The following is a 10,510-nucleotide window of genomic DNA, read 5'->3' as shown; positions in this document are numbered from 1 at the left end:
ATAAAATAACAGAGTAGGAGACTAACACCCAAGAATAGCAGTATATAATACCAGGAGGTTGGCTCCATGGCTTGGAAGCTGGCCTCACATGCCGGGTGAAAGGCAGCCCGGATAGAGTAGGGAACACCAAGTAAAATGTGGTTGGGGACCCCACGCAAGAAGAGGGAAGCGTGCTGAAAGTAGACTAGAGATTGAACACGATGGCCGCTCAATACCCCTATCGCAAACCACAACACCCAAAAGAAGAGAGAACAAAATGGAATGCCCTGCCACAGAGGCAGAGTGGGGGACGGGAGTGGAGGGTGGGAGGGATACTGGGTTCATTAGTGGTGGAGAATGGACACTGGTGGAGGGATGGGTTCTCGAACTTTGTATGAGGGAAATACAAGGACGAAGATGGGTATATTTGTAACTGTACCCTCATGGTGACTCACGTATTAAAAAATAAAATAAAAATGAAATTAAATAAATAAATAAATAAAAATTTAAACTTAAAAAAAATAAATAAAAACACAGTGGGTACGGCGTTTGCCTTGCACGCGGCCGACCCGGGTTCGATTCCTCCGTCCCTCTCAGAGAGCCCAGCAAGCTACCGAGAGTATCCCACCCGCATGGCAGAGCCTGACAAGTTACCGTGGTGTATTCAATATGCCAAAAACAGTAACAACAAGTTTAACAATGGAGACGTTACTGGTGCCCGCTTGAGCAAATAGATGAACAACAGGACGACAGTGCTACAGTGCTATTTAAAAACATAATTTAGGGGGGGCCGGAGCGATAGCACAGCGGGTAGGTCGTTTGCCTTGCACTCGGCCGACCCGGGTTCGATCCCCAGCATCCCATATGGTCCCCCAAGCACCGCCAGGAGTAATTCCTGAGTGCAAAGCCAGGAGTAACCCCTGAGCATCGCTGGGTGTGACCCAAAAAGCAAAAAAAAAACAACATAATTTAGGGCATTTGCCTTGCACATGGGCAACCCAGGTTCAATCCCTGGCATTCCATATATATGGTCCCCAGCAAGCACCACCAGGAGTGATTCCTGAGTGCAGAATGAGGGGGTAACCCCTGAGCATTGTTGGTTGTGACCCAACATAGCAACAACAACAACAATAACAACAACACATTTTAGCCATTGTAAGTCCAAATTCAGTTTCTGTACTTTTACCTCTTTCTTTCTGAAGCCCCATTAAACTGCACAGGAGGGGCTGAAGCAATAGCACAGCGGGTAGGGCGTTTGCCTTGCACGCGGCCAACCCAGGTTCGATTCCCAGCATCCCATATGGTCCCCTGAGCACCGCCAGGAGGAATTCTTGAGTTCATGAGCCAGGAGTAACCCCTGTGCATCGCCGGGTGTGACCCAAAAAGCAAAAGAATAAATATTAAAAAATAAGTAAGAAAAATAAACTGCACAGGAGACCTCACGCTTGCCCTTTTCCCTGGGTTTTCTCTTTTTTTTTTTTTTTTGCTTTTTGGGTCACACCCAGCAATGCTCAGGGGTTACTCCTGGCTTTGCACTCAGGAATTGCTCCTGGCAGTGCTTGGGGGACCATATGATATGGGATGCCGGGGATCGAACCCATGTTGGCCTCGTGCAAGGCAAACGCCCTACCCGCTGTGCTATCGCTCCAGCCCTTGGGTTTTCTCTTTATTTCATCCTTTATTCTAAAAGTTCTGACAATGTTTCGTTCACTGTCTTTTCAACATTTTAGGAAATGTCCCTCTTAAACCCGTGCCTTGAGCCCTTCCGTTAGCTGCTTTTCCCCCAGCACCGCCAGGGTGGCCGAGCCTGCCCAGGGCTGCAGGGGCCTGAGGGCACACAGACTCCGGGCTCCCTGGCCCTGAAGCACAGGCTGGGCCTGAATCGTGGTGGGGCCCTCAGACCTCCTGGACACTGCTTGGATGCCCTCTTCCCCCAGTTTGTTTTATTGTTCCTGTTTCTTTTTCTTTTACAATTTCTGGAGGTAAGAGGGGGAGGGAGAGGGAGAAAAAGAGAGTGTGTGTGGGGGGGAGAGAGAGTGGTGTCGGAGCCATCCTGGCAGTACTCGGGGCTTATTCCTGGTGGAATCAGGGAACCATATGTGGTGCTAGGGATCAAACTCAGGTCGGCTGCATGCAAGGCAAACACCCAACCTGTGGCACTATCGCTCTAGCCCAGTTTTAGAATTTTTACTTGATCCTTCTTCAGATCTGCCAGATCACTTTCTGGAGGGATAGGGGGTGGCACACCTGGCAATGCTCAGAGCTGACTCCTGGCTCTATGCTCAGGAATCAGTCCTGGCAGGGTTCAGGGGACAATATGGGGTGCCGGGGAATCAAACCCGGGTCGGCCATGTGCAAGAACTACCTGCTATTATACTATGGCTCTGGCCCCCGAGGTGACTATTTTGTTTGTTAGTTTGTTTTTGTTTTGGAGACACACCGGGCGATGCTCAGGGTTTACTCCTGGCTCTTCACTCAGGAATAACTCTTGGGGGACCCTAGGAGATGCCAAGATCGAACCCGGGTCAGCTGCATGCACGGCAAGTGCCCTACCCAGTAGACTATCACTCCAGACCTCCCAGATGCCTTTTTATATTCTGAAGCGCCCTGCCCTCGTTTTCCAGCTTGGCTCCTGTCTCCGTAGTAAGTGTAGTAGTTTTATGGTCCCCGGCTGCTAACTCCCATCTGGAATCCCTGAGGGCGCATCCCCTGTCAGTTTTTACTACTGGTTCTTCCTCCTGTTTCATTATCTCCTCTTTTGCCTGGCATTAGATTTGAAATATTGTCAGAGGGGATGATGATGATGATGATGACGACGACGACCACGACTATGATGGGCAGGGATTTCCATGTGTTTCTGCCAGACATGGGAGGGGGGAGGGGACATGAGCAAACCAGGATCAGTTGAACCTGCTTGTTGTGGGGGTTTCTGATTTCTGGAGCCTCCCAAGTGACTGGAAGCTCCACAGGAGTGTGTGGGAGGGTTTGTTTCTCTGTGTTTTCCCCCTTCCTGCTGCAGTTCCTTGAGATCCCAGTGGAAGATGGGAGTTGTTTTAGTTATATATTACTCCATAGCAAACGATCCCCAAATGTAGCCGTTTAAAACAGATGTCAGCAAACTTTTTCTTAAAGGGCCAGATGATAAATATTTTAGGCGTGTGGACCATATGGTCTCTGTCACAACTACACAACTCTGTCATTAGGGTACAGCCATGGGCAATACAGAAATGAGTGTCACGGCTGTGTTCCAATAAAGCTTTATTTAAAAAATGGGCCACCATCCTCCGTCTGAAAAACTATCTATGAAAATCCCACAATGAATATTATATTTAATGGTGAAGGAGCGGATACTTTCACCCAAAACAAGAAAAAGGACCAACACAAAGATCTCCACTTTGGCTGTTTCTCTTTAATATTGTTCTCACAGTTCTAACCAGGGTGAACAGCCGTAAATAAAAATTAAAAGGAAGAAGTAAAACTATGTCTTTTTATAGATCACATCATCTTATATGTGGAAATTTTAAATAATCTAGAATAATTACAATGCATAAATTCATCAGGATTGCGGAATATAGATCAAGGACTAAAATTCAATTTAACAATTCAAAATGAAATTAAGAAAAACTATAGTAGCATTAAAGAATAAGTTTAATGAAAGAAATCCCAAACTTATTCTCTGAAAAATACTAAACATCATTGAAAGAAAAAATTAGGGGGGAAGGGGGTACAGCACATGGGCAATGCTCAGGGATTACTTCTGGCTCTGTGCTCAGGAATTATTCCTGGCAGTGCTTGTGGGACCACATGGTACCAGGGATTGAACCCATGTCAGCTGCATGCAAGCTAAGCACACTACCCTCTATATTATCTCTCCTGCCCCAAAATAATAATTTTTTTTGTGAAGCAAGAAATTTTTTTATTGAAACTTATTTAGGAAGTTGTTAGAGGAGAGACAGGGAGAAGTACATGTTTGAGAGATGTGGCGTACGGTGACAGGCACTGGGGCAGATAAGACCCGACCTTGCAAAGCAGCCCACTCTCGAAGCCTCTCAAGAGGGAGTGTCTGGGCAAAGTTGGCAAGAACGGAGTGTCAGCCAGCACCAGGTGTTCGGCCTTGAGCTTCCCTCGACCCCCTAGTCACGGGAGCCCTAGACACAGAAACTGTCACGTGTGCTTAGCAAGTCATCCTAACTGCAGCATCTAGCCTTGATTGGGATTGGACCAGGGCTAAGCGGAGCCGGAGAGGTGATAGGCCAATAATACGGAACCTTATGTGATTGGATTTTCTTGTAAGCCAAGACCTTCTATAAAATATGTGTATATTCGACAATAAGGTGAACAGCCATCAGCTGCTCCCAAGGGGTTTTTCTCCATGCGCCCGTCATCCTTCGCCTCACGTCTGCCCAAACCCGGTGTACAATGTGTCCGGGCACATTGGGTAAAACTGTTCCCCAACAGGGCGAGAACACAGAACTTTCCAGAGTGGAAATAGGCAAGCAAAGAAACATCAAGACAAGCAATCGAAATCATTGTTCAGGAGAGAACACGGGCTTGAAGAGAAAAATCCCAAAAGAAATATTTGTTTGTTTGTTTTGTTTTAGGGTCATACCCAGCAATACTCGAGGGTTATTCCTGGCTCTGTGCTCAGGGAACCATATGGGATGCTGGAGATCGAACCTGCGCTGGCCATGTGTAAGGCAAGCACCTTACCTGCTGTACTATCGTTCAACATGCTGAAGAAATTTTTTTTGACTTTTTTTGGGGGTCACACCCGGTGATGCACAGGGGTTATTCCTGGCTCATGCACTCAGGAATTAACTCCTGGCCATGCTCAGGGGACCATATGGGATGCTGGAAATCGAACCCGAAAGAAATTTTTAAATACTAAATTTCTGGGGAAATATTCCATGTTGATGCATCAAAAGACCATTGTTAAGATGGCTATGCTCCGGGCTGGAACAATAGCACAGCGGGGAGGGCATATGCCTTGCACGCGGCCGACCTGGGTTTGATTCCCAGCATCCCATATGGTCCCCTGAGCACGGCCAGGAGTAATTCCTGAGTGCAGAGCCAGGAGTAACCCCTGTGCATTGCCAGTTGTGACCAAAAAAATTAAAATAAATAAATAAATAAAATCTCCTTTAAAAAAATGGCTATACTCCCCAAATTAATCTACAAATGTTGCTTAAACTCATTAGTCCTTTATAGAAATCAAACAGTTGTTCCGAAATACATGTGGAGGAGCTGAGGAGACAGTCTAAAGGGGTGGAATTCATGCTTTTGTGTGACCAGAGCTCAGAGTTCAATCCCGGGCACCACAGATCCCTGCCTTCCTGGGCATCACGGGGATGACTTGGTGACCCCCAGCCCATCAGTACACGTAGCACTGAGTACAGGTTCATGTACTTAACCATCCAATAGTCCCAGCACTTCTAGGTTAAGTATCACTGGATTTGAGCACAGCTGTATGGCGTTTTTTAAAAGTTTCATTTTAAAATAAATAAAATTTATATGGGTCTACAAGAGACCCCATTGTATACCAAATAATATTTTAAAAGGAAAATGATGGTGCTGGAGAGATAATATGATGGATATGTCATTTGCCTTGCACGCGACTGTCAAAGGGTTCTATCCCCAGCACCCCATATGGTCCACCGAGCCCTGCCAGGAGTGATCCCTGAGTACAGAGCCAGGAGTCAGCCCTGAGCACCGCTGGGTGTGGTCCTCAAAATAAAATAAATAAATAAAATGGAAAATGAAGTAGGGAGGCTAGGGAGATGGTTCCAAGGGTGGAACACTTGCTTTGCATACAAGAGTCCCAGGTCCAGTCCCTGGTAACAGCATGGTCCTGGAGCCCTACTGGGAGAAATCCCCAACCTCTGAAAGATGTTGCCCCAAAACAATAAAGAAAAGCAAAATGAGACTCACATTTCCTGATTTCAAGACCTACTACAAAGCCATAGTAAGCAGCCCTTGATTCTGGGACAAGAATAAGTCAATGAGTCAATGAAGTAGAATTGAGTCTATTTCTGAGGCTAGCTGATTTTCAGCAAGGGTATTAAGTGCTATTGGGTATGCCAGAAATGAGATTCCTCTTACATCACTGGTGAGTGAGTAAAAAATTATAGCCATTGTGAAAACAATTTAATACTTCTTAAAATGTTAGATGTATATGGGGCTGGGGGCTGGAGGGATAGCACAGCGGTTGGGCATTCACCTTTCACGCAGCCGACCTGAGTTCGATTCCTCCGCCCCTCTCAGAGAGCCCAGCAAGCTACTGAGAGTATCGAGCCCGTGCGGCAGAACCTGGCAAGCTACCCATGCGTATTGGATATGCCAAAAACAGTAACAATAAGTCTCTCAATGAGAGAGATGTTACTGGTGCCCGCTCGAACAAATAGATGTGCAACGGGATGACAGTGACAGTGATATGGGGCTGGAGCGATAGGGCAGCGGGTAAGGTGTTTGCCTTGCACGCTGTCGACCCAGATTTGATTCCCAGCATCCCATATGGTCCCCTGAGCACTGCCCCGGAGTTAATTCCTGCGTGCATGAGCCAGGAGTAATCCCTGTGCATTGTCAGGTGTGACCCAAAAAGCAAAAAAAAAAAAAAAAAAAAAAAAAAAAGACGTATAACTAGTTATCCTAGGACCCAGCCATTATATTGCTATATAGATAGGCTCAAAGCATTTAAAATAGGGACTCAAGTTGTATATATCAACATTATTCATAATAAGCCAAAACAGCCCAAGTGTCCATCAACTGTGGTATAACCATAAAATGAAATGGAAGGTTACTGAGCCATAAAAAATAATAAAGTATTGAAGGGGGTGCTACAACATGGATTGTCACTGTCACTGTTACTGTCATCCCATTGCTCACCAATTTGCTCGAGCGGGCACCAGTAATGCCTCCATTGTGAAACTTCTTGTTACTGTTTTTTGGCATATTGAATATGCCCCAGGTAGCTTGCCAGGCTCTGCCATGTGGGCGAGATACATGGATGAAATCTTAAAAACATTAAAAGAAGTAAAATCAAGCTGGAGTCTTTAGTACAGTAGGTAGGGTTCTTGCCTTGCATGCAGCAGACCCAGGTTTGATCTTCAGCATCCCATTTGGTCCCCTGGGTGCAGAGCCAGGAGTAAACCCTGAGTACCACTGGGTGTGGCCCTCAAACCAAAACCAAGTCAATAAAAGAAGCAAAATCATAAAAGACCATATATTGTGTGATTCCATCCTTATGAAATATCTAGAACAGGGAAAATAGAAAATAATTAGTCGATTGCTTCAGAACTGAGAATATTACGGAAGAACAGATAAATGAAGCTATATTATAAGGCTTCTTTTTGGGTTGATGAAAATGTGATTAAGTGACATTCGTATCTCAGTACTTAAAACAACAATGACTTAAAAGAGAGACAGACAGACAGACAGACAGAGCAGAAAAGGAGTGACAGAGAGAGGGAGGGAGAGAGGGGGGGGGAAGTGCCTGCCATAGCAGGCAGGGGGTGGGGGGTGGGGGGTGATGAGAGGGAACCTGGGGGTACCGGTGCTGGGATATGTACACTGGTGGAGGAGTGGGTATTGGAACACTGTATGACTGAAACCTAATCATGAACAGCATTGTAAAGGTCTAACTCACAGTGATTCAATAAAACAATCTATTTTTTTTTAAAGGCTATAGTCAGAATTAGTATAAGATAAGTTTAGGAAGATAAAGGCTAGATTTAGGGATTCTATTGTTTCAGTGTTAAGATTTAGGTTTTGGAGCTGGAGCAATAGCACAGCAGGTAGGGCGTTTGTCTTGCACGCAGCTGACCCGGGTTCGATTCCCAGCATCCCACATGGTCCCCTGAGCACCGCCAGGGGGGATTCCTGAGTGCAGAGCCAGGAGTAACCCCTGTGCATCGCCAGGTGGGACCCAAAAAGCAAAAAAAAAAAAAAAAGATTTAGGTTTTGCTATGTTCAAGCTAAAAATCCAAGTTAAGCATTGGATGACAGTTAAAATTAGGCTAATGGGTAGATATGAGCCAAGTCTATGACCAGGCTTAGTATTGGGTTAGGGTTTGGATTAGAATTCAGCTTGGGTTAGGTGTAGATTAAGGTATTTTGTAGGTATTACCTTTAACTGCCTATCAAGTAAAAATAGAAAGTTACATATTGGCCTATTGTTCAATTTAGGCTTTTAGGTTGTTTAAAGAATGTGGGGACTGGAGCAACAGTACAGCGGGGAGGGCATTTGCCTTGTGCGCAGCCGACTGGGGTTTGATCCCCGGTATCCCATAGGGTCCCCCAAGCACCCCCAGGAGTAATTTCTGAGTGCAGAGCCAGGAGTAACCCCTGAGCATTGCCAAATATGACACCTCCCAAAAAAAGAATATGATAGGTTCAAGGTTAGAAATGGTTAAAATCGGGATAAAGGCTAGGGTTACAGTAAGGGTTTGTACATGGTAAATTGTGGTATGCGCAGCCTCAAAATGCAAGTTTAGAATTGGGCTGTTGTTTTAGCACCTGCATTGCAAACTGTAATGCCCAAAAGGGCGGGGGGGGGGGGGGGAAGAGAGAGAGAGAGAGAGAGAGAGAGAGAGAGAGAGAGAGAGAGAGAGAGAGAGAGAAGAAAAGTGCCTGCCATAGAGTCAGGATGGAGGGGGGTAGGAGGGAAACTAGAGACATTGGTGGTGGGAAATGTACACTGGTAGAGGGATGGGTGTGGAAACATTGTATGACTGAAACCAAATCACGAACGACTTTGTAACTGAACATTTCATGGTGACTCATTAAAACAAAAATTTCACGCTTCCCCCCACCCCACACACACACCCCGCCCCAGGCACAGTGGCCACCATCTTTCAGAGCCTTTGGACAACCAGGTACGAGCCTGCAGTGACAAGACATGTGGGGCCTTACGGGATGGGTGGGGGTGGAACCAGCCCTCCTCCCTGCCCCAACAAGACCCCAAGTTGCCAACCACAAATGGCTCCTCCGGCTCCTGAATGGCCATGATCCCAGAGGCACATAAACCAATCTAGAAACCCAGCGGCTTTTGGCAGAAATGTGTCTGGAATTAATTACTAAAATATCAGAAATTCAAAACTGCACAGCCGCAATAGCAGCCACATGACATCATATGCTCTTCATAATCAGCAATAAAAAACAAATTATCTAATGGTGCCTTTTGGGCAGGTCTGATAGTTGGGGGAAAATTCCAAATAATAATGGTGGGTCTTTTGTCGAAATATTGAATGTAATCAAAGTAGAGAAAGAGAGTAAAGTGGAAATCATCTGCCACACAGGCAGGGGGAGGGGTGGGATGGGGGGTATACTGGGGTTCTTGGTGGTGGAAAATGTGCACTGGTGAGGGGATGGGTGTTTGATCATTGTATGACCGAGACTTAAATTTGAAATCTTTGTAATTGGTCTCACAGTGATTCAATGAATTAAAAAAAAATTTTTTAAAGGGCTGAAGCAATAGCACAGTGGGTAGGGCCTTTGCCTTGCACACGGCTGACCCAGATTCGATTCCCAGCATCCCCTGAGCACCGCCAGGGGTAATTCCTGAGTGCAGAGCCAGGAGTAACCCCTGTGAATTGCCAGATGCGATTCAAAAAGAAACAAAAAAATCAAAGAGAAAATAAAATAAATACAATTGCAGGAATATATACAAATAGTAAATACAAGGAACAATACAGAATTCTAGCAAAAACAGATCTGACAAAAATAGCATCACAGAGCAATGAAGAACAGAGCACAATTCAAGGGCATAAAGGAACAACTAGCCAGACAAGCAAAAGTAAAATTATAAGCAAAGTAAATTCTCATGAGAAATTTCACTTCTCAGCACCTATGTGGGTGTTTGTCTGACATGTGAACAAAAACTTGGAGACAGGTGCAAAAACTAAATCCTCTTCTGTAACCCAGAACTCATTGTTCTGTACGAGTTCTGATACCGATAAGAGGGAACATGGTTTAAAAAAAAAAAAAGAAAATGTGATAAAGTGGATTGTGATGAAGGTTGCACATACCTGTGAATATTGAAAACAAAACAAAACAAAACCCACATTGAGTTATATCCTTTACAGGAGGGGACTGTATGGAATGCGAATGAATAATTAAAGCTGCTTAAGAGGCTAGGGAGATAGCTCAAGTGGTAGCACATGTGCTTAGCATGTGCCAGGCTTTTGTGTCCCAGCCCCAGCCCCAGTGGCACTAGCGCCCTGGGGGGGACCTGACCACAGCCAGTGACCTCTTGGTTGTTGCTTGACCTCTTCCCGGAATGCTCTCACCCACCTCCAAGGCACTGCCAGGGATAACCCCTTTTTAAAATAAACAAATATTTATAAGCTCTTTTTTCCTTAATTTTGGGTCACCGATTCACTAGTGATGAGTGTGATGGAGTAATTATGTGCATGGGCAACTAAATTAGCAATACTGCAAATCACGGAACCTCGATCAAGAAACATGTCTTTAGAAAGAATAAAATTATCAGGTCAGTGATAGTACAGTACTTGCCTTGCATGTGACCGACCTGGGT

The 10,510-nt window shown here is 45.4% G+C and overlaps 1 non-coding gene across 1 annotated transcript; it reads left to right on the top strand.

Annotated features, from left to right (window-relative positions):
* Positions 1-9,815: 9,815 nt before the first annotated feature.
* On the top strand, positions 9,816-9,943 carry LOC129403077 (small nucleolar RNA SNORA40). The gene has a single exon (XR_008629060.1). It is a non-coding gene; the product is annotated as a small nucleolar RNA SNORA40 (small nucleolar RNA).
* The last annotated feature ends 567 nt before the right edge of the window (positions 9,944-10,510 follow it).

Source organism: Sorex araneus, chromosome 2, assembly GCF_027595985.1.
Source record: "Sorex araneus isolate mSorAra2 chromosome 2, mSorAra2.pri, whole genome shotgun sequence".
Taxonomy (NCBI): Eukaryota; Metazoa; Chordata; class Mammalia; order Eulipotyphla; family Soricidae; genus Sorex; species Sorex araneus.
Note: the sequence above shows the minus strand (reverse complement) of the source record. Positions and strands in the feature narration are given on the sequence as shown.